At 33.8% G+C, this 24404-nt stretch overlaps 1 long non-coding RNA gene across 1 annotated transcript in view; it reads left to right on the forward strand.

Annotated features, from left to right (window-relative positions):
* Positions 1 to 2538: 2538 nt before the first annotated feature.
* LOC118763233 overlaps positions 2539 to 24404 on the forward strand; it is a 27348-nt gene continuing 5482 nt past the window's right edge. Inside the window, exons 1-2 of the long non-coding RNA XR_004998983.1 lie at positions 2539 to 2567; positions 13641 to 13657. This is a non-coding gene — a long non-coding RNA (uncharacterized LOC118763233). The remainder of the gene's footprint in view (positions 2568 to 13640; positions 13658 to 24404) is intronic.

Here is a 24404-nt window from a genome sequence, read left to right on the forward strand (position 1 = left end):
ACACCCACACACCACCACCACCCCACACACACATACAAACATATTAATTACTCCATAAATCTAAAATTAATAAGAAATAAAGTAGATACCATTGTTTGAAAAATATCTGAGAGAGAAACTAAAATAATAAAAGCAAACAAATAAAAGAGTAACCAACACAAAAGAACCTACAACTGACCTTGAATACACCATTCTGAAATTAAACTTAATGGTATAATAGATTGAAAGCAATGTTCAGTTAGAATATCTTAAAGGCTTTACTGGAAAACAATGGAGGTTTTGCCAAGATTCTTCTTTTCATTTAAGTACATATCGCAACTTCTCTTCATCATGCTCTAATTAATTCTCTTATATCTTTTTGCTTTCAAGATCAGAGAAAAATGACAACTCTGTTGTCAATAGACTCTTTATTCTTCGAAACTAGCCACAGAGAATTATGTTCGATAATAATTACCATTCCAGTTATTTTGTTTCATATTAAGAAGCGTGTGTGTTTGTGTAAGTGTATTTATACTTACATAAATATGTTTGAGTATGTGCATATGTGTATATATAAATATGTACTTCATGTATATATATATATATATATAATATATATACACGTATATATATATACATATATATATATATAGATATATATATATACACCGTATAATATATATATATATACATATATATATAGATATATGTATATATATATCTTTCATTGTTAATATTATTAATACTATCATTATTATTATTATTATTATTATTATTATTATTATTATTATTATTATTATCATTATTTAAAGCAGTTTAAATAATGAAACTTAGAGTTTCACAAGCTTTTTGCAGAATTCCTTAATTTAAGCCTGAAAGAGACAGGTCTGTGCCGGAAGCTCACAAAACTTTAAGTTTGCGTAGAGTCAAATCAAACTGCTTTAAATAATCAAGTGCCCTCTTCTTTCATTTGTTACCATGCATTTACGTATATATATATATGCATATATATATATATATGTGTGTGTCTGTGTGTGTATATATATATAGACACATATATACATGTATATATATATATATACACCATTCTGCTTAAATAATGGAACTGTAAATTCAATATCCTTATGTATCTCACGTATGTTTTCATTTCTCCATTTCACTCTGTATTTCATATTTTCTCTATTATAACTATTACTTAAACATTTTCTCGCACTATCTCTGATGAAGGGATATATAAAATATCCCAGAAACAGCTGTAAGACCTTCTCTTTATAAATGTTCTGAAAACTATTCACAGCCTTGGATTTTTTATCTCATTCTGTTAGTAATATGTATATATATATATATAATTAAGTTTTGACTGCTATTTCCAGCGTGGTGGTATCTCTTAAATACCCTAAATTATAATTTTAAAAAGATATTACCTTTGAAGGTTTTTATTCGCATGCTGGCCACCTGATAAGATTGGTATTTAAATATCAATCTTATCCTTATTTATATATATATCATTTTGTTGTCTTACCATTTTTATCAATATATTATATATATATATACATACACACACACACACTATATATATATATATATATATATATATATATATATAAGACTACAGGTCACAAAAGTGATGGCAGGTGCTGACTAACACTGCTTTTGCTAAAATGAGAGTTAAATTAACTCCAAGCCACTAAAGCACTGTACTTAATGACTAACAAGTGGAGGCAAATCCTTATTGCAATTTCAAATTTTAGTGTAAACCACTTTAATTCTCATCAGTGGCTCTTAATGCCTAGGGATAAGCTCAACTTCTTTTGTCAATCTTATAAGAAAAACTGTTGAAAACAAGTGCTGATTTTCAAAATGGTAAATGTGTCAACAACAATTTAAAAGAGTGATTTATTAGCAATTAGAACCTAAAGGCAAAAATCAATAGAGGTCACAAAAGTGATGAAGAGTGGTGACTAGCACCACCTGTGCTAAAATAAGGTTCTAATTGCTAATAAGCCCCCTCTCCTTTTAATTTGATGACATGTTTGAGTATGAATGTATGAGTGCATGTGTGTATGAATCGAGTGATCTTAAGATAAACATAGCCAAAACAAAGTTTTTAGTAGGCGTAGGAGTGCCTTGGTATAAGCCACATGGTTCTGAGTTCAGTCCCACTGCGTGGCACCTTGGGCAAGTGTCTTCTACTATAGCCTTAGGCTGACCAAAGCCTTGTGAGTGGATTTGGTAGACGGAACTGAAAGAAGCCTATTGTATATATATATGTATATATGTATGTGTGTGTACATGTTTCTGTGTCTGTGTTTGTCTCCCCAACATCGCTTGACAACCTATGCTAGTGTGTTTACATCCCTGTAACTTAGCGGTTCGGCAAAAGAAAGCGACAGAATAAGTACAAAGCTTACAAAGAATAAGTCCTGGGTCAATTTGTTCAACTAAAGGTGGTGCTCTAGTATGGCCGCAGTCAAATGACTGAAACAAGTAAAAGAGTAAAAGAGTAAAGTCAAGGTCCTGATATCATCAGAGAAAGTTGAGGGTTCTACTACCACTGAATAATAGTAATAATAATAATAATAATAATAGTAGTAGTAATATAATATAATAATAATAATAAGAAGAAGAAGAAGAAGAGAAGAAGAAGAAGAAAGAAGAAGAAGAAAGAAGAAGAAGAAGAAGAGAAGAAAGAAGAAGAAGAAGAAGAAGAAGAGAAGAAGAAGAAGAAGAAGAAGAAGAAGAAGAACATCGAAAAATACCTTAGGAATGAGAACCCAGGTTCGAAATTTTTCGAAGACACCTGATGAAAGCTGGAGAGTATATCAGCCGAAACATTGTGTTAACAACAAACAAGATGAGGACAAATATCTATCAAATGTAAATAATGTAAATAATGTACATAATTCCTCATCTCTTAAATATAGAACTGTACTTTCCTTCTATTCACCCATTTCTCATTTCTCTCTTTCCAAACCTTCTTCCAACGTCCACCCACCCAAACTCCTGGGGTTTTTTGCCTCCACTCACTTCAACTCACTTCAGAACTGAAGGATTCTCCCAGATACTTCATTACCACTATTTTTATCTCTTTCTAGTTCCATCCAATCACATTCTCTTTCTCTTTTAAATGTGAGTCTACTTTGAGAAATCTACTCTGTTCTGCCCCCTAATCAGCTGACATAAAGTTGCAGCCCTTGGAGTTCATAATCTTGTAAGCAGCATGGTAACTTCACCATTTCTGGTGGTATGAATAAGCACCAGGTATGAGTTGTAAAATGGTTGGCATTAGGAAAGTTACCCAACTATGGAAACCATGCTATAAACCTATATTAACCTGAAGGAAAATGTAGTCTTTGGACTCATTATTATTATTATGATGATGATGATGATGATGATGGTGGTGGTAGTGGTGATGATGATGATGATACATACATAAATACATGTATTTTAGTATATAAATCTAAGATATATACATATTCCCATTTGTGTGAGCATATATATACACGTGCATATATGTGTGTACTTATGTAAATGTACTCATGCATATATACATTAAGCATATATTGATATATGTGTGTGTGTGTGTACATGTACCAATATACATATGTATGTATTTATATATATATATATATATACACATGTATATTGGTACATGTACACATACGCACACACACACACACACACATATATTATTGATATATATAATGTAGATATATATATATATACACATACATACATATATATATGTGTGTGTATATATACATGTTTATATATGTGTGTATATATATATATATATATATATATATATGTATATTATATGTGTATATATTATGTATATATATATATATATATATATATATCTATATTATCTATAATATGTATATGTATATATATATATATATATAACTATATAAGTTTAACAATTAAGGATAACTCTTAATAAGGGATCTTAACAAGAAATTATCAGGTAGCTAGCGTGAAAACCTCATAAAAGAAAAAATTCGAAAATAATTTTTTTCTTCTGAACAAATTAATTATATCTATATTGTATAGAGGGCATTATTACACATAAATGCCTCACACTAGGAGGGACAGAGTCATTACTACCAAAATTATACTAATCATACCCAAATGCAGTTTTTTCAGCAAAGAGACATTTAAAAATTAATTTTTCTGTATCACCGTGATTTCACATACAACTTGCGTCTAATGATCGTCAGCAGAACTGATTCTGAATACATCATAAATAAACTAACCTTACGTAGCGAAGACGAACAGACAACAACTGCCCTCTCCGGCCAAGCACATGGAATGTTTATAATCATATATCCGGTAAATGGCGGGCTTTTTACGAACTGCATGTCGGGTAATGAAAAGTATTTCGGAATAAGTTTAACAATTAAGGATAATCTCTTAATAAGGGATCTTAACAAGAAATTATCAGGTAGCTAGCGTGAAAACCTCATAAAAGAAAAGAATTCGAAAATAATTTTTTTCTTCTGAACAAATTATATATCTATATTGTATAAGAGGGCATTATTACACATAAATGCCTCACACTAGGAGGGACAGAGTCATTACTACCAAAATTATACTAATCATACCCAAATGCAGTTTTTCAAAGCAAGACATTTAAAAATGAATTATGTTCTGTATCACCGTGATTTCACATACAACTTGCGTCTAATGATCGTCAGCAGAACTGATTCTGAATACATCATAAATAAACTAACCTTACGTACGAAGACAACAGACAACTGCCCTCTCCAAAAACAACTGCCCTCTCCGGCCAAGCACATGGAATGTTTATAAATCATATATCCGGTACATGGCGGGCTTTTTACGAACTGCATGTCGGGTAATGAAAAGTATTTCGGAATAAGTTTAACAATTAAGGATAATCTCTTAATAAGGGATCTTAACAAGAATTATCAGGTAGCTAGCGTGAAAACCTCATAAAAGAAAAGAATTCGAAAATAATTTTTTTCTTCTGAACAAATTAATTATATCTATAATGTATAGAGGGCATTATACACATAAATGCCTCACACTAGGAGGGACAGAGTCATTACTACCAAAATTATACTAATCATACCCAAATGCAGTTTTTCAAAGCAAGACATTTAAAAATGAATTATGTTCTGTATCACCGTGATTTCACATACAACTTGCGTCTAATGATCGTCAGCAGAACTGATTCTGAATACATCATAAATAAACTAACCTTACGTAGCGAAGACGAACAGACAACTGCCCTCTCCGGCCAAGCACATGGAATGTTTATAAATCATATATCCGGTAAATGGCGGGCTTTTTACGAACTGCATGTCGGGTAATGAAAAGTATTTCGGAATAAGTTTAACAATTAAGGATAATCTCTTAATAAGGGATCTTAACAAGAAATTATCAGGTAGCTAGCGTGAAAACCTCATAAAAGAAAAGAATTCGAAAATAATTTTTTTCTTCTGAACAAATTAATTATATCTATATTGTATAGAGGGCATTATTACACATAAATGCCTCACACTAGGAGGGACAGAGTCATTACTACCAAAATTATACTAATCATACCCAAATGCAGTTTTTCAAAGCAAGACATTTAAAAATGAATTATGTTCTGTATCACCGTGATTTCACATACAACTTGCGTCTAATGATCGTCAGCAGAACTGATTCTGAATACATCATAAATAAACTAACCTTACGTAGCGAAGACGAACAGACAACTGCCCTCTCCGGCCAAGCACATGGAATGTTTATAAATCATATATCCGGTAAATGGCGGGCTTTTTACGAACTGCATGTCGGGTAATGAAAAGTATTTCGGAATAAGTTTAACAATTAAGGATAATCTCTTAATAAGGGATCTTAACAAGAAATTATCAGGTAGCTAGCGTGAAAACCTCATAAAAGAAAAGAATTCGAAAATAATTTTTTTCTTCTGACACATTAATTATATCTATATTGTATAGAGGGCATTATTACACATAAATGCCTCACACTAGGAGGGACAGAGTCATTACTACTACCAAAATTATACTAATCATACCCAAATGCAGTTTTTCAAAGCAAGACATTTAAAAATGAATTATGTTCTGTATCACCGTGATTTCACATACAACTTGCGTCTAATGATCGTCAGCAGAACTGATTCTGAATACATCATAAATAAACTAACCTTACGTAGCGAAGACGAACAGACAACTGCCCTCTCCGGCCAAGCACATGGAATGTTTATAATCATATATCCGGTAAATGGCGGGCTTTTTACGAACTGCATGTCGGGTAATGAAAAGTATTTCGGAATAATTTTAACAATTAAGGATAATCTCTTAATAAGGGATCTTAACAAGAAATTATCAGGTAGCTAGCGTGAAAACCTCATAAAAGAAAAATTCGAAAATAATTTTTTTCTTCTGAACAAATTAATTATATCTATATTGTATAGAGGGCATTATTACACATAAATGCCTCACACTAGGAGGGACAGAGTCATTACTACCAAAATTATACTAATCATACCCAAATGCAGTTTTTCAAAGCAAGACATTTAAAAATGAATATGTTCTGTATCACCGTGATTTCACATACAACTTGCGTCTAATGATCGTCAGCAGAACTGATTCTGAATACATCATAAATAAACTAACCTTACGTAGCGAAGACGAACAGACAACTGCCTCTCCGGCCAAGCACATGGAATGTTTATAAATCATATATCCGGTAAATGGCGGGCTTTTTACGACTGCATGTCGGGTAATGAAAAGTATTTCGAATAAGGTTAGTTTATTTATGATGTATTCAAATCAGTTCTGCTGACGATCATTAGACGCAAGTTGTATGTGAAATCACGGTGATACAGAACATAATTCATTTTTAAATGTCTTGCTTTGAAAAACTGCATTTGGTATGATTAGTATAATTTTGGTAGTAATGACTCTGTCCCTCCTAGTGTGAGGCATTTATGTGTAATAATGCCCTCTATACAATTAGATATAATTAATTTGTTCAGAAGAAAAAAATTATTTTCGAATTCTTTCTTTTATGAGGTTTTCACGCTAGCTACCTGATAATTTCTTGTTAAGATCCCTTATTAAGAGATTATCCTTAATTGTTAAACTTATTCCGAAATACTTTTCATTACCCGACATGCAGTTCGTAAAAAGCCCGCCATTTACCGGATATATGATTTATAAACATTCCATGTGCTTGGCCGAGAGGGCAGTTGTCTGTTCGTCTTCGCTACGTAAGGTTAGTTTATTTATGATGTATTCAGAATCAGTTCTGCTGACGATCATTAGACCGCAGTTGTATGTGAAATCACGGTGATACAGAACATAATTCATTTTTAAATGTCTTGCTTTGAAAAACTGCATTTGGTATGATTATATAATTTTGGTAGTAATGACTCTGTCCCTCCAGTGTGAGGCATTTATGTGTAATAATGCCCTCTATACAATATAGATATATATATATATATATATATGTATAATATATATATTATATATATATATATATATATATATATATATATTATGTATGTATGTGTGTGTGTGTGTATTTATATGCACACACACATCATACATACACATACACATTAAGCTTTCGAGAATTGGTTTCTATCTATGCAAACACTTCAATTATTCTCTCTCTCTCTCTCTCTCTCCCTCTATCTAGAGAGAGAGAGAGATCTATCCCAAACTATGTAAAAACATTAGATTCTGCTCTATTCTCTGTAAGGGAAATATCTGTGACCTTGACACCTATTAACCTATCACATCTAACATCTCAGAACTGATAAAGAGAATCATAAATAACCATCTCTTTTATTGATTTGCATCTCTCTTTCCTTTCTCAATGACTGAGAAAAGTGTGTCTTCAGCACCAAGCCTATAATAAATAAGCTCTCATATGCCACATACCAGTGATTGTCTGTGCTCTTGATACCTATTTTTATTTTTTAACAATAAAACTAGTAATTCTTGGTAACATATTACTGGAGAACCACAAAATTCAGCCTCCCCCGAATGGACTTCGTCTGTTTGTAACATCAAAAATCGCAGATTTGTATCACAGTAACTCATCGTTGTGACATGCTTCAAGTACGAATCACAGTGACCCACAATCTTTTGATTAATTCTCATTTGCCCCAATGTTCAGCTATGTCTGAAGCATTTTTATTATTTTGTACATTAAATTACTTACATGGTACTACTTCTAACATTTAACACTTCTAAGGAGAAAATTCCACACTTCACTAATTGTTAAGGCTCTACTCAAATCAATCATTCACATGCATCCTAAACACTGAGCAAAAATTCCCTATTTAGAAAGCAATCTTATTATCACAGCATAAACAGACATTAACAACAGAAGACTAATATCCTCATAGATATTAACCCACAACTGTGGAATTAAATTTTATGATTATTCCAGTAATGGTGTTGAATATCTACCAAAAAATAGACCTGGTTTTTTCTGCAAGTCCCATTACATCAGTAAACTTGAAACATCTCAACAAAAAAGTTGTTTTAAGCATGACATTCCTTGATAAAACATAGATTGGTAACATAGTAAGCATAAACTGCTTACTGCAGTTAAGGGTAATGAAAGTTTGAATAGATATACCTGATTTCCACAATGAAATGGTTAAAACTGGCCTCATGATCTGTAATAATTGCTTATTTAATCACAAAAATGGTCAGTGATGTATCTCAGATACTTATTCTCAGTTTCAATGGCATAAAATACTTTAGTACTAATAAACTGATGATCTTTAACCAAACTGAAATAGAATTTTTATATTAAATGCCCAAAGTTATATTTAAGTTGCAATGTATTATTACTACTTAGAGTAATATGGTGGGTATAGCAATCTCGATTTTTAAAAAAATGTTCCCAAATTTTGACCACAACTGTAGACAACTGATTGTGCTCTGTACCTAAAAATAAACTTTTCAGCCACAATCAACAACACATTGCAGGCATCAGCTCACATCCATTCTATTTACTTTTTGGACACCCTTTGCCATTGGCACCATGAGCTCTTGCTCTTGTCAACTATGATGCCTCTATATCACTGCAGTCTATCCAAGGTATTTGTGAAAACAAAGAATCAGCAGAATCATCAGAGACTTCAGGCAAAAGGCTTTAGAGCAGTGGTTCCCAAACTTTTTCAAGTTGCCACCCCTTTGGTTCTAAGGCCACATTCCTAGTACTCCTTCCTACTCACCATCTTTTTTATTTATGCACCCTTTTCAAGCCTAGCCAGGCTAATGGGCCCGGTTTCCCGGTTTCTGTGGCATATGTGTTCCCCCCAGCTGGACAGGATGCCAGTCCATCACAGCATTACTGAAGAAACAGGAAGAGAGAGTGAGAGAAAGTTGTGGCGAAAGAGTACGACAGGCGTTGCCACCACACCCTGTCAGAGCCTTGTGGAGCTTTTAGGTGTTTTTGCTCAATAAACACACACAACGCTTGGTCTGGGAATCGAAACCGCAATCCTCTGACCGCAAGTCCACTGCCCTAACACCACTGGGCCATTGCACCTCAACCCCTACTCACCATCACAGACATAAACTATTTTCTGCACCAAATTCAAAACAACACTATTTCACAAATAAAACTTAACCCAATTAACCCTTTTTGTTTATCATTTTTTATATCCATTGCCCTGTTTTGATCACCCCATTATCATCCAATTTTTCTTCAACACCCTGCTGGATCTTTCCACCACCCCCAGTGGGGGGCAGTAATGCCCACTTTGGGAACCACTGTTTTAGAGTATTTGGTTTGGCTCTTTGCATTCTGAAATCAAATCTCACTGAAGACCAATTTGCTTTTCATCTCTCTGTGATCGGTCACTAATATAAAGCACCAATCCAAGACTGTGAACTGCTGAAATTGTCTTGCAGCCTTTGCTCTTGCTCTTTGCATTCCAAGTTTGATTGCGGTACATCTCTTACCAGGCTATGCTTTTCCCTTTGACAACACCGGTGGCAGTGGGCGGTAGAGAAGCTTGCTGCATACATATATATACATATGTATATATATATATTTTGTGTGTGTGTGTGTGCATGCGTGCATGTATAGATTTTTAAGTAAATGGAGGTAGTTGGAATTTTGAATAATTATTTATTTAGTGCTTTTATCTCATTTCGGAGAAACATCAAGAATGAAAATTCAAATTAAATAATTATCCAAAATTCTGTCTACATCCATTTTCTAAATATATCCATGTGTGTGTATGTGTGTGTGTGTGTGTGTGTGTGTGTGTGTGTGTGTATAAGAATATTAATACAAGAAGATGGATTGAATTTGCTTTATTACATATCACTACAGTTGTTTCAACACATCATTACCAGCTGTTCATTGCTGAATGCTACATATATTCTAAAAAGTATTGTTTTAATATCACTGAGCGTTAATAACATTTCCATCTCTTTGGATGAACAGAGTCCAAAACTATAAATGAAGATAGATGTAGATACACACACATAGATTTCTAAATATATATATATAAATATAAGGAGAGTTTACGAAAAAAACAACAAAAGACGAAGACAGATGGTGTACAAAACAAACAGATGTATTAGTATAATGCTCAGGAATAGAAAAAGTCTTTTACGTTTCGAGCCTATGCTCTTCTACAGAAAGGGACACAGAAAACAAGGAGAGAAACAAGGAGAGAAAAAAAATGCGTGTAGTGGCTAACGATCTATCATAGAGAGAGAAAGATAGAGAGAGAGAGAGAGAGAGAGAGAGAAAGTGAGAGAGATGTATATATATATATATATATATATATGTATACTACTGTGTCTAAAAGTCATTGTGTGATCCATATTATTTTGTTATGGGTAATTCATGATATGTGAAGGTGCATGGCTTAGTGGTTAGGGCATTCGGCTTACGATTGTAAGGTCGTGAGTTCAATTCCCAGAAACGCATTGTGTCCTTGAGCAAGACACTTTATTTCACATTGCTCCAGTCCACTCAGCTGGCAAAAATGAGTTTTACATGCATTTCAAAGGGCCGGCCTTGTCACACTCCATGTCACGCTGAATTTCCCTGAGAACTATGTCAGTAGTACGCATGTCTGTGGATTGCTCAGTCACTCGGACGTTAATTTCAAGAGCAGGCTGTTCCATTGATCGTATCAGCTGGGACCCTCATCATTGTAACCGACGGAGTGCTCCTTTTAATTCATGATATGAGAGTCAGCTGAAAAGTTCATAAGCAAACCAAGATGCTCTCATGGAATTTGACTAAATAAGGTTTATTTTTCAACATAGTCTTCTTTGTGGTTAACATACTTCTTCCATCGTTGTTGCAGTGTTTGGATCTCATTAATGAAGAAGCTTTCATCCTGTTGATCAAAAAAGTCATCAGTAGCAGATATGTCATCATTATCACTGTGATACTGGTTTGCGATCAAGTGTTTTTTTCATGCTGGAGAACAGATGATAGTCAGATGGAGCAAAATTAGAAGAATAGGGAGAATGAACAACCAGTTCTAAGTCTCAGTCATGCACAGCAGCCATTGAAACCAAGGACTTGTGTGCTTGAGCATTGTTTTGCTGAAACAAGACCTTTTTCATAAGTTTTCCTGGGTGTTTGGTCTTGGTAGCCTTGATAGCCTTTTGTAACTGCCTCAATAATTTGGCATAATACTCTCCATTGATAGTGTGGCCTTTTTGAAGATAGTCAATAAACACAATGCTTTATATATCCAAAGAAAATCGAGGCCATCATTATCCCTGCAAATAAAATTACCTTGGCCTTCTTTGGATCAAGTGAGAAGAGGTGCTTCCACTGCATGGATTGTTTCTTTGTCTTTGTCTCAAAGGGATGAAATCAATCCTCATGGTTTAGGAAATGTTCAAGGAAAGCAGTTGGATCTGCTTAAAGCAATATAAGATTTTCCCTTGATGAGATCAGCCAGGTGCACTTTTAATTAGGTGTCAGAAGTTGCAGCATCCAATGAGCAGAAATCTTTGTCATACTAAGTTCATTGTTCAGAATATTCTCAACTCTCTCACTATGCTAATAGCATTGGTTATTGCACTTATAGTCAATTACGTGTCATCCATGGTGAACATAGTCAATGTTTTCTACAGTGGAGGCATTGTAGGACATCCAGACCTTGAATCGTCTTCAAGATTCTCCTTTCCTCCCCTAAATTCAGCTGCCCACTTTTGTGTTGTTGATAAAGCTGGGGTCTCATCGACTAATCTAGCAAGTACGTGAGCATGAATGTCCTTGGGGGCCAAACCCTTTTTCTGCAGGTACATGATAACATCACGATGCCAAATTTTGTCCATTTTGAAGAGAAGTTGCTATTAGTTACTTTCAAAATGTTTTTGAACAGTCAGATGTCAGTTCACAGGGGGAAAAAAGCAATAAAGCTATGCAGTTATTAATAAGAAGGGTTGAAATTAATGCATGCAAAATTGCACCGTTCTAGCATCACTCCTTTGTAGTCAGGTTATGAATTTTGCAGCCCAACCTCATATATTTCTCTGTCACAGATAAAATTACAGCTTTGAAAAAACTACTGAATAAAGTGGTTCTCTTCAAACTAGACCACGAAATGATGGTCAAAACACTCTTCTTTTTTTGCCAGAAACTCTTTGAGAGCCATGTTTTATTTTCTTTGAGATGGTGTTTGAAACAGCTAACAGCTGAATGAAATCTCTGTTAAATCCAAATAATATGCAGCAGCACTGCTATCTTTTTCTCAGTTGTAGCTGTCTGATACATGCTACAGTTACTCAAGCACCAATTATCCAATGATTTCATAATCACAGTTATCATCTCTTTAGTCTATTTTGTTTATATTGTGTTGAAGAATCCTGTAGGTTTACTGCAAAATGATTTTTCTTATAAAAGAGTTTATAGAATAACTGGACAATAAATTGCTTCCGTTGAATTATTCATGACTTTCGTTTTTTTCTTTATTATGGAAGTGTTTGTTGATTAAGGAAAGGAAAAATTATAACATTCTTGCTGAATAGTAGATTGAACTTGAAGGAAATTTTTTTACTGTTATGTGTAGGAAGTGATATGTAGGAGTGTTTTTGAAGTGGCCACTGTTTTTGCTCAGTTCTGTGAAAAGTTGTTCCATTGGAAAAGAAACTAACACATATTGCTATATTTTCATCACTGACAATAGCTGGATGATTTAAATCCAAAAGAATGAATGTAAAGATTGTTAAGTACCTGAGAGTAGCATTATCTTTACCTTCAGGAAGCTGGCATATGCCAGGTTAGTTTCAAGTATTATTTTCAGAAAATATTTTTTGATGGAAGCTACAATTAATTTCTCTCGAGTGTGTTAATTGCGCATCCACTCCAGTTCCTCGAAACCCCTTAAGATATCATTTTTATACATTACCATGTTATAATCAACGTTGTCTACTTGTTCTAAGTTTACTTAGAATAATATAGCCTACAATTTCACAAACATCTACACTCATAGAAGTATCAAATGCATTTTCATATATCTATTTTCTGTCCGATATTCATTCTGTAAAACAGGAACGAATGTCTAAATTGCGCTATAGATTTGAGTAATAACTGCCTGATGTTAATACTGTCTACTTAGCTGCAAACTATATGGCCTTATCAGCGATACTTTAGCAGTGGCTGGGTAAATATCTAAGATGTTAAATTGGATACAGTTGGATCAGTTTTTCCTTCAATCTATTTCAAACATTTTCTAATATCAGGAATATTTATCCAATCCACACATTTAGTTTTATCAAGTATTTTTTTTTTCCTGAGAATTGACTCTCGAGTTTTTTTTCTTTCTTTCTTTTTCTTTTTCTTTTTTTTATTTGAATTGGCTTACATTTTGCTGGGTCAATTTTCCTACATTTTGCCACATTGATGAATTTCTCTTTATTGACCTTTCAGCGTTAATACATATATTTTTATTGCCAATATAGGTAGACCATATTATGTGTGCTGAACTTGGTTACTATTTGCTTTGAATGAGCTCTGGAGTTGTTTATGATACTATGAGACTTTTACTAGTATTTTTAGTAACATACAACCACAGCAAAAACAGTTAATTCAGTCATTGTGTGTGTCTAATATATATGTATATATATATGCATATCTATATATGTCAAGATAACATTATAGATATTTATATATATATATATATATATATATATAAATATATAAGTGGAGTCACAATGGCCCAGTCGTTAGGACAGCGGACTCGCGGTTGTAGGATCGCTGCTTCGATTCCCAGACCGGGCGTTGTGAGTGTTTATTGAGCGAAAACACCTAAAAGCTCCACGAGGCTCCGGCAGGGGGTGGTGATCCCTGCTGTACTCTTTCTCTCAACCTTTCTTCTGTTGGCCTGCTTGCTTAGCCAGCGGGGTGGCGTCATTCGAAGGCTAAAACAATGCAAACGCATTGTGACCAGCGATGTGTAGCAACATCTGATGGTCTGGTCAGTCACGTGATCATGTGATATAAATATATATATATTTATATCACATATATATATATATGTATAAAACTGAGAATGTGTGTTTGTCTGTCTTCTGTATGTGTGAATAACTAAAACTCGAGAACTACCCAACTGCTATTTAGCCCTAGGAAGCAGCAACGCTTACTGTCAGCCTTGACACATTTCCTGTGTCCTTATGTTTACAAGGGGGGGATAAGCACTTCCACCCAGCTAAGCCTGCACCAGAGACTAGTTTCTGAGTCTTTGCTCGTCATCAGTCTGGAGTAGCATGGCCTGCTAGCTGGAGATGCCTATCTAGCCCTTGTAAACATATATGAATTCTAGGGAAATAAATCCACTGATTACAAAAATACAAATAATACATTTCTAAATATCTCAGAGAGATATATGCAGTACTGTCTGAGATATTTAGAAATGTATTATTTCCATTTGAAATCATGAAATGTATTTTGGTAGATGGGAACTATTTTGGCAGATGAATTTATTGAGTCAATAGCGAATATCACTTGATGGTGAGTGAATGAACAGACAATAAACTAACAACAGTCAAGATCAACCAGTTCAGAAAGCAAACTATTGCTATCATCTGTAGTTGTAGTATATGCAGATGAGGTTTTGTCAGCTTGTGAAAGAACAACATGACCAAAATCCAAGCCAGGCACTCATGGCATATCATTCAATCAAGATATCTGGCATGGAAGTGTTACATTGTTCCTGGCTTGTAACTGTAATTCCCAAATACGCTTTTCTCACACTTTCTTATTTCTTTATTGCCGACAAGGGGCTAAACATAGAGGGAACAAACAAGGACAGACAAAGGGATTAAGTTGATTACATCGACCCCAGTGTGTAACTGTTACTTAATTTATCGATTCCGAAAGGATGAAAGGCAAAGTCGACCTTGGTGAAATTTGAACTCAGAAATTCCGCCGAGGTCAACTTTGCCTTCTCTCACACTTTCTTTCACATGCACACACACTTTCTCTCATATGCTGACACACACACACACACTATCATATATGCTTAAATAACTAGTCATAGAAACATGTGTATACTTATCATTTATATAAATATATAAATCTATTAACACCACATGTACACAAGAAGAAATTCACAGGCAAAATTCAAGTGAAATATTCAATAAACATAATTTTATCCTCATTACAACATAACCCAGTGTAAAGTCACAGCAAAAAAAAGTACCATTCACAACTTACAGCAAACAGAGAGCATGATCAATTTGACTAATCAATTAGTTTTGACATTTTGTTAAAGTGTCAGCTATTGAAATTGACACTGCTGTTTTTAATAAAAGAAAATAATTAAAAACAGCATTGTCAATTACATTTGCATCATGTCAAATTTTGAGGATACAAGTTCAAGTCAAGGTCAGAACTAGAAGTAGTATTTCATTTCATGCTACAGATTGCTGTAAATGACATATTCATTATTAATTCTATAGGAAAAACAGACTTGCAATATGCACATGTATCCAACTAGATTCAGTTGAAAGAAATTGATTTCATAACATCTGTAGTACTTCCAGATCTTTGCAGGAAGAAAGAACTCTTAGGTATTATTAAAACCTAAATAGTTCATGGTAACTATGGTGCTCTCACTAGGAATTTACTTAGCAAATTTCCAAGACTAATTGCCAAGAAAACTCCAATGGGTAAAGATGGATACCTGTCATACGGAAGAAGTGTACTGAAACCTTTGTTAGACAGCATAAAATTGATAGATGGAGAGTTCTCTACTTACCACTCCTAACCAAGTCATCTAATGCACACATCAGTTTTAAATTCTGCAGTTCAATAAGGTCTGTTAAATATGCTTGCAAATATGTCTTCAAGAGATCTGGTGCTGCAATACAGCTGAATAACTGCAATGAAGTTATCTCTGTTTCCAGCAACAACAATGCCTCAACAATGGTGAGCCTTATTATTCACATTCATTTTTCTCAGCATTCAGCAGATTGTTGTCCACTTGAAAAATACCTAATAAATTTACTTAAAATGAGCATCAGCTGCACAATAAGTATGAAGTTCAAAAGACACAATGCTAAGAGACTTTTCCTGACTCTACCATTTATCTTTTTATAGAAAAACATAACAGTGTCATCAGGTTCTGACTTGTATATGAAATAACAAGGAACCTAGATAAAGAAAACAAAGTGCCCCTATCGAAGGCTAACTTGACATATGTTTTGACAGTGTCATTGAAAAATAGTGTTCAGCACATCTCAGTCAACATGAAGGATTTTTTATAGAAGTTCTCCATAAAAGTAGAACCTTGAAGTTTGTTTCAAGATCTTCCAAACAGCCAAAGGCAAAGATGCATTATACTGCTAAAACATTCATCATAACTATGCGATCCAATTCTTCTTTAGTTCAAATGTTGTGGTAACCTTGTTGACAGTTTGATGAATCAAGTTAAACAAATATGCTGCAGTATGAAAATGGTACATAGCATAGAAATGGTACACAAATGAAATCAAAATCTCAAAGATATAAATGATGAACTTTAAATAAAAATATGGCCATCTCTATCTAACTACTCTGATTTCAATAATTTGGCAACATTTACTTTGAAAACAGATATATGTTGACATACTACCATCATATATCTCTCACAGTGAAGCCAAATTCAGAGTGATCAGAGAGTAGACCATTCTACTACTTTTTACAGAGCTGAGCAACAGTATGTTGGAATCTGCTCCTTTAATGTTTATGGTGGAATTGGAAAGGCATTTCTGATAAGTTGATTGTTTACAAATGTCCTATAAAGGCAGATGTTGAAGTTACTTTTTCAGGTATTGTTTATATGCCTACCTTGGGGACAAACATGATATTTTGTCATCATGATCCTCATGGACCTGGTTGCAAATTTTGTACCTATTTGCAACATTGTTAGAAATCTTTGAAAGAAGGGAGTTCTTAAAAAATACCAAATATTTTCCCAATGTATATGCAAGCTCAACAGCACATGAGGAAACTCCAGATACCTATTTCTTTACTACCCACAAGGGGCTAAACACAAAGAGGACAAACAAGGACAGACAAATGGATTAAGTCGTTTATATCGACCACAGTGCGTAAATGGTACTTATTTAATCGACCCCGAAAGGATGAAAGGCAAAGTCGACCATAGCAGAATTTGAACTTAGAATGTAGCAGCAGACAAAATACTGCTAAGCATTTCGCCCAGCATGCTAACGTTTCTGCCAGCTGAGTAGGGCAATGTAAGACTTGTATATTACTGGTGTCTTCAGGACACTTCTGTTACCAATGATCCTAAAAGAAAAAGAAGCCAAGATAACCTATGATAGCTTAGAATCTTTGTGATCTGGACCGAAGTTAAAACATACAAACTATTTACAAATATGAGAGGCAAAATTTTTGGAGATTAGCTGTCTTGTCATATTGCTAAAAAATTTGTTTCAAGTTGGAAATGGAAGTTTTTCTCTGAAAATAATATTGTCATGCATCCAGCCCTTATAAATGTAATGGTTAAGACAGCAGATGAATTGACATAAATGGTGTTTCTCAAACTGCAACATCATTAACTAACACAGAAGTAGCAGCACATAAAAATAAATGTTTGGGTCAATAGCATCAACTGGCAGCTGTTGCAGGCATTTCCAGGAAATTACCTACACATAAATAGATACTGATGTGGTTGACGTATAAATAATTCGCTATCTAACAGGAATTCATTGAAACCTTCAGGCCTACAATCATACAGACTTCAGCTAAAAGAAAGCAGGATCTCCCATAATACTATGATGTAATTTAGATCAGATTCAGTAATACAGAGGCACATGTCAAATTACTGAAAATCTTACGTCATCCAGACAAATCACTATTTTCACTGGATATACCAAAGGAGAAGATGCAATTAGACCCAGAATTCCACTCGCATGAATAGATGTGATTTTTCAATTTACAAGACTTCAGTTTCAAGAGATTTAAGCTTTGCCATGTTAATCAATAAATCACTAGGGAAAACATTAAACTGTTGCTGAACTGCATACTAAGGATACTTTCCTGCTAATCATCAATTTCATATAATTCTGTATAGGATACTCTTGATATGGAAGCTCTCCAAAACCCTTTATTTATGCTGTTGTTTGTGCAACTAAAACAATTCAGTATCCTGATTTGGTGCAACTCATTGCAATTCTTAATAGTATTTCTTTATCACATCCAGGTTCTTTACATTCTAGGTTCAAATTCCATCATAGTTAACTTTGCTTTCATTCTTTCAGGGTCGATAAAATAAGTGCCAGTTGAGCACTTGGGTTGATGTACTTGACTTAAATTTACTAACCTTGTGTCGAAATTTGGAGTCATTATTTCTTCATTACTGCATGTGTTGTAGTTCCAAAATTTGGATGTGTAGCTTTCTTTGCGCATTCTGGTTTCTATGTGCTATAAGAATGATTTCATTTCCAGTATCAGTTTACCTCCCAAACATTCCCATTATCTTTAGTATTTATTTTTTTTCCTTTTCACTCACTGGACCAGGGCCATGCTGGGGCACTGCTTTGAAGAATTTAATCTAACAAATCAACTCCAATACTTATTTTTAAGTCTCGTATTTATTCCATCAGTCTCTTTGGCTAAACTGCTAAGTTATGGGGATGTAAACAAGCCAACAATGGTTGCCAAATGGTTCAGGGACAGATACAAACACATGCACACACACACATACAAAGGGCTTCTTTCAGTTTCCATCTATCAAACTTACTCACAAGAGTTTAGTCACCTTAGAGCTATTGTAGAAGACACATTGCCCAAGGTGTCACACAGGGATTGAACTCAAAACTACATATTTGAGAAAGAAGCTCCTTACAAAGCAGCCATGCTTGTGCCTCTAGAATTTTTAAGGCGTAGGGGTGGCTGTGGGGCAAGTAGTTTGCTTATGAACTACATGGTTCCAGGTTCAGTCCCCCTGCGTGGTACCTTGGGCAAGTGTCTTCTACTGTAGCCTCGGGCCAACCAAAGCCTTGTGAGTGGATTTGGTAGACAGAAACTGAAAGCAGGCCGTCGTATATATATGTATATATATATTTATATATATATGTAAGTGTGTGCATGTTTGTGTGTCTGAGTTTGTCTCGCCAACATTGCTTGACAACCGATGCTGGTGTGCTTACATCCCCATAACTTAGTGGTTTGGCAAAAGAGACTGATAGAATAGGTACTAGGCTTACAAAGAATAAGTCCTGGGGGGTCGATTTGCTCGACTAAAAGCGGCGCTCCAGCATGGCCACAGTCAAATGACTGAAACAAGTAAAAGAGTAATTCAAAAGAATGCCAAAAATTAAAAGATAATTTATCATGTTCAGTAATAGTTTTAAATGAAATAAAACTATTTTCACATTTACTTAATACCGTGGTCTTATTTAATATACTTCAATTAGGTACCCATCATTTACACAAGTTATGAAGTTATGAACTACACTATTAATATTCAGTACATATCTGCTTCAGTGCTTTAGACACCAGACAGCAATAAACATATTGCATAACAATTTCATTTCTTACATGAAAGATAGCTTTTTCAGAGAAATCTAATAGTGTTCTATCAAACCAAATATGCCTTCATTATTAACAATTCTTGGACATTTATAGACATTTCAGCCTGAGTAACACTCTTGAAATGTGTGTGTGTGCCTGTGTAAATTGTTTGAGACAATTAATTTCCCAAGAATCTCTAGTTTTTATGGTTTCTGTGCATCTTCCACATTACAAACATTACTTTCTCTAACCTTCCCGTCATTTCACTGCACCTCTTGCGTGTCCATAGCTTGCACTGCATGCACAATATGGAATTCCTCCTACATTTTTGTAACATATAATAGGAGTAGGCTCTTGTTCATGTTTCTCTGTGTTAAAATAATGTATTTGTTATTTAATGGGAAATGCTTATCTAAACACAACAGGAATTTCTTGTCTAAATTAGTTTTAAAATTTTGGGAGAGGGGAGACAAACCATATTATTTTCCTAGTTATATTTTTAGGTCTATATTTATGATTCACATTTTTACTTGAAGGGTTGTAATACATCTTTATATTTGAAGCTGTTGTTAGCTAGGGCATTGTTATAGTAGGATGCTACCTTATCAAGTATTTCTTTAGAAGATATCCTATTACTAACGTAAGCTATCAGGATTTTAGATATTATAGTATACTCTTTTACTCTTTTACTTGTTTCAGTCATTTGACTGTGGCCATGCTGGAGCACTGCCTTTAGTCGAGCAAATCGACCCCAGGACTTATTCTTTGTAAGTCTAGTACTTATTCTATCGGTCTCTTTTGCTGAACCGCTAAGTTACAGGGACATAAACACATGGACAAACACAGACACACACACATACGTGTATATATACATATATACAACGGGCTTCTTTCAGCTTCCATCAACCAAATCCACTCACAAGGCTTTAGTTGACCCGAGGCTATAGTAGAAGACACTTGCCCAAGGTGCCACGCAGCGGGACTGAACCCAGAACCATGTCATTCGTAAGCAAGCTACTTACCATACAGCCACTCCTACGCCTATGGTGGCAAAGATGCTTGCATATATAAGAGAGTTTCTTGTTTGGCTACAGTACCGTTTATAAGAGCAGAACTTTATATCTAGAGAAACGTATATGAATTTGACATTTGACAGATTAGAGGTAACAATAATTTTGAGACTGTTGATACTCCTCTCCATTGAATTATTCCACAACAACTAGCTTAATCATGGCATTAAAGTCAACAGAGATATAACTAACTTTCTGTTCTGTTCTTTTCTTTTTTTCCATTTTTATGCAGCCTTTCATGTTTTGGTTCTACATTTTCCACATTTTTCTCATGATTTCTCTTCTGCCAGCATCTTGATTGGCAAATTCAATAGACCATGTGCTCAGAACTTGAAGATTGCATAGCGACACAAGGTGTCTTATAAAAACCTGGTTGGACCCTTATCTCTAAAGCAAAAAGCTATTCATGCTGGTGGCACATAAAAAGCACCAACCGATCGTGGCCATTGCCAGCCTCCTCTGGCCCCTGTACAGGTGGCATGTAAAAAACATCCACTACACGCATGGAGTGGCTGGTGTTAGGAAGGGCATCCAGCTGTAGAAACACTGCCTGATCAGACTGGAGCCTGGTGCAGCCTCCTGGCTTCCCAGACCCTGGTCGAACTGTCCAACCCATGCTAGCATGGAAAATGGATGTTAAATGATAATGATGATGATGATGTATATGCATGTTTATCATATACTATAATATACTATAATATACTATAATATACATACATACATAAATATATATATATATATGTATATATTATATATAATATATATATATATATATATATATAATATATATATATTTTTTCTGTGTCGGTGGCACATAAAAAACACCATCCGAGCGTGGCCGTTTGTCAGCCTCGTTGGCACCTGTGTCGGTGGCACATAAAATCACCACTACACTCTCGGAGTGGTTGGCGTTAGGAAGGGCATCCAGCTGTAGAAACACTGCCAGATCTGACTGGACTGGTGCAGCTTTCGGGCTCCCCAGACCCCAGTTGAACCGTCCAACCCATGCTAGCATGGAAAGCGGACGTTAAATGATGATGATGATGATGATGATGATGATATATATATTTTCTATTTTATAGAGGAGCTTCTATAGGACTAGAACTGTTTCATTCAAAAGAAATCATCAGGAAGCTTCCTGATGATTTCTTTTGAATGAAACAGTTCTAGTCCTGTAGAAGCTCTTCTATAAAATAAATTAATTTACTCTGCTATGTATTGAGTACCTTATTTACTGTGGTTAACCCCGACTCAACCCGGCACCTACAATATATATATATATATATATATTATATATATATATATATATATATATATATATATATATATATATTATAGACATACAGAGAGACAAACAAATTGATAGATAGAAGAATAAATATACAGGTGAAAAGTTTATATGAATATCAATAGATTTAATGTATGCAGTAAAATGCCGAGATATTTTTCTTCCATAAAAAACAGAAAAACTTTCACATAAATTTTCTTCTTTCAGAATTCAATGTCATGCCATTTATTTAGAAACAATAATATCAAAAAAAAAAAAAAAAGGGTGGGGGACATAATAATTATGGTGTTTCTAGTTACATCCCTTTGTATCATAGAAGCAATTGAAACTTTCTATATGCAGAAATTGATAAGAGAAATACTAGCCTGAAATAAATTACTGGGGTTGATGTAATGCAAGTTGGTGATTGATTCTGGAGCCCTGCATGGCAGCATTCCAATGACTGAAACCAGAATAAAAGATCATATGTTATGTGTGTGTGTTTGTATGTGTGTGTGTGTGTGGTGCGTGTGTGTACACGTGCACAGACATCTGTGTATGCCTATGCATATATATATGTATATATTTATATATTTACATATATATACATACATATATATATATTATAGACATACAGAAAGACAAACAAATTGTCTTTTGTTTATTTTCATAAAACTTCCCGTTATATACATACACATATATATATATATACACACACACATTCATAGATATATTTACGTACATATATTTATATATATGTGTGTGTATGTATATACATATGTATATATGTGTATATGTATGCTTATATACATACATACATATATTTATGTATATATATATATATGCATATATATATATGCATATATATATGTATATATATGTATGTATTATGTATGTATGTATGTATATATGTATGTATGTATATATATATCTATATATGTATATATATATTTATGTATATGTATATATATATATAGATATATATATGTATATATATATATATATATATGTGTGTGTGTGTGTGTGTGTGTGTGTATATATATATATATACACACACACACGCACACATTTATATGGAGAGGGAAACAGCAGAGGAAAAAGACAGAGGAAAAATGTTTAGCTGTTATTTACTTGGTTCATTTTTACACACATCTTTTTTATTTTTTTTTTTCTAGCTTCAAGAAATAATGCTTGGGTGGGTAGACTAACATACCACTGGATTAATTCACATGCATTGCTGATTCATATGCAGACCATTCTTTCTTTATCATATTACGAGCATAAATTTATACAAAGAAATGAATACTTTTAGCAAACTGGCTGACAAGTGTACGTAATGATTTAATGTGAGAATTCTAACAGAACTTGACTAAGCAAGCAGTTCAGTCATGCAAAAATCAGATAACGTAGTATATTCCTTTTGGAGGAGCAATTGCCACTCATTGTTGCCAACACTTTCTAATTTGGAATAAAAACAGACACTATTACGAACAAACACCACGTATACCGTACCATATGCTATATCCTCAAATGCTTACTATTACATAGATGTAAACATATGCATGCAAACACATATACACTCATATATACATATATAAATACACACATATAAATGTATACGTATTATAATTATATACAAACGTATATATATATATATATGTATGAATGCACATATATATATATACACGTACATGTATATATATATATATTATATATATATATATATATATACAACTATATACATGTGTGTGTGTAACATATATATATATATATATATGTATGTATATGAGTATATATATATGTATGTAGGTATGTACGTGTGTATGTATACATACATATATGTACATATACATATGGACACACATATGTATATACATATATACACACATACACATATATATATATACCTACATACATATACACATAAAGACATATATATATATATATATATATATATATATATATATGTATGTATGTATATATATATGCATATATGTATATGTATGTATCTATGTATCTATGTATGTACATACACTTAAAGTAGTGGGAATTGATGAAACATCTGTAAGCTATCAATGTAAACT

Source organism: Octopus sinensis, linkage group LG4 (assembly GCF_006345805.1).
Source record: "Octopus sinensis linkage group LG4, ASM634580v1, whole genome shotgun sequence".
NCBI classification, from domain to species: domain Eukaryota; kingdom Metazoa; phylum Mollusca; class Cephalopoda; order Octopoda; family Octopodidae; genus Octopus; species Octopus sinensis.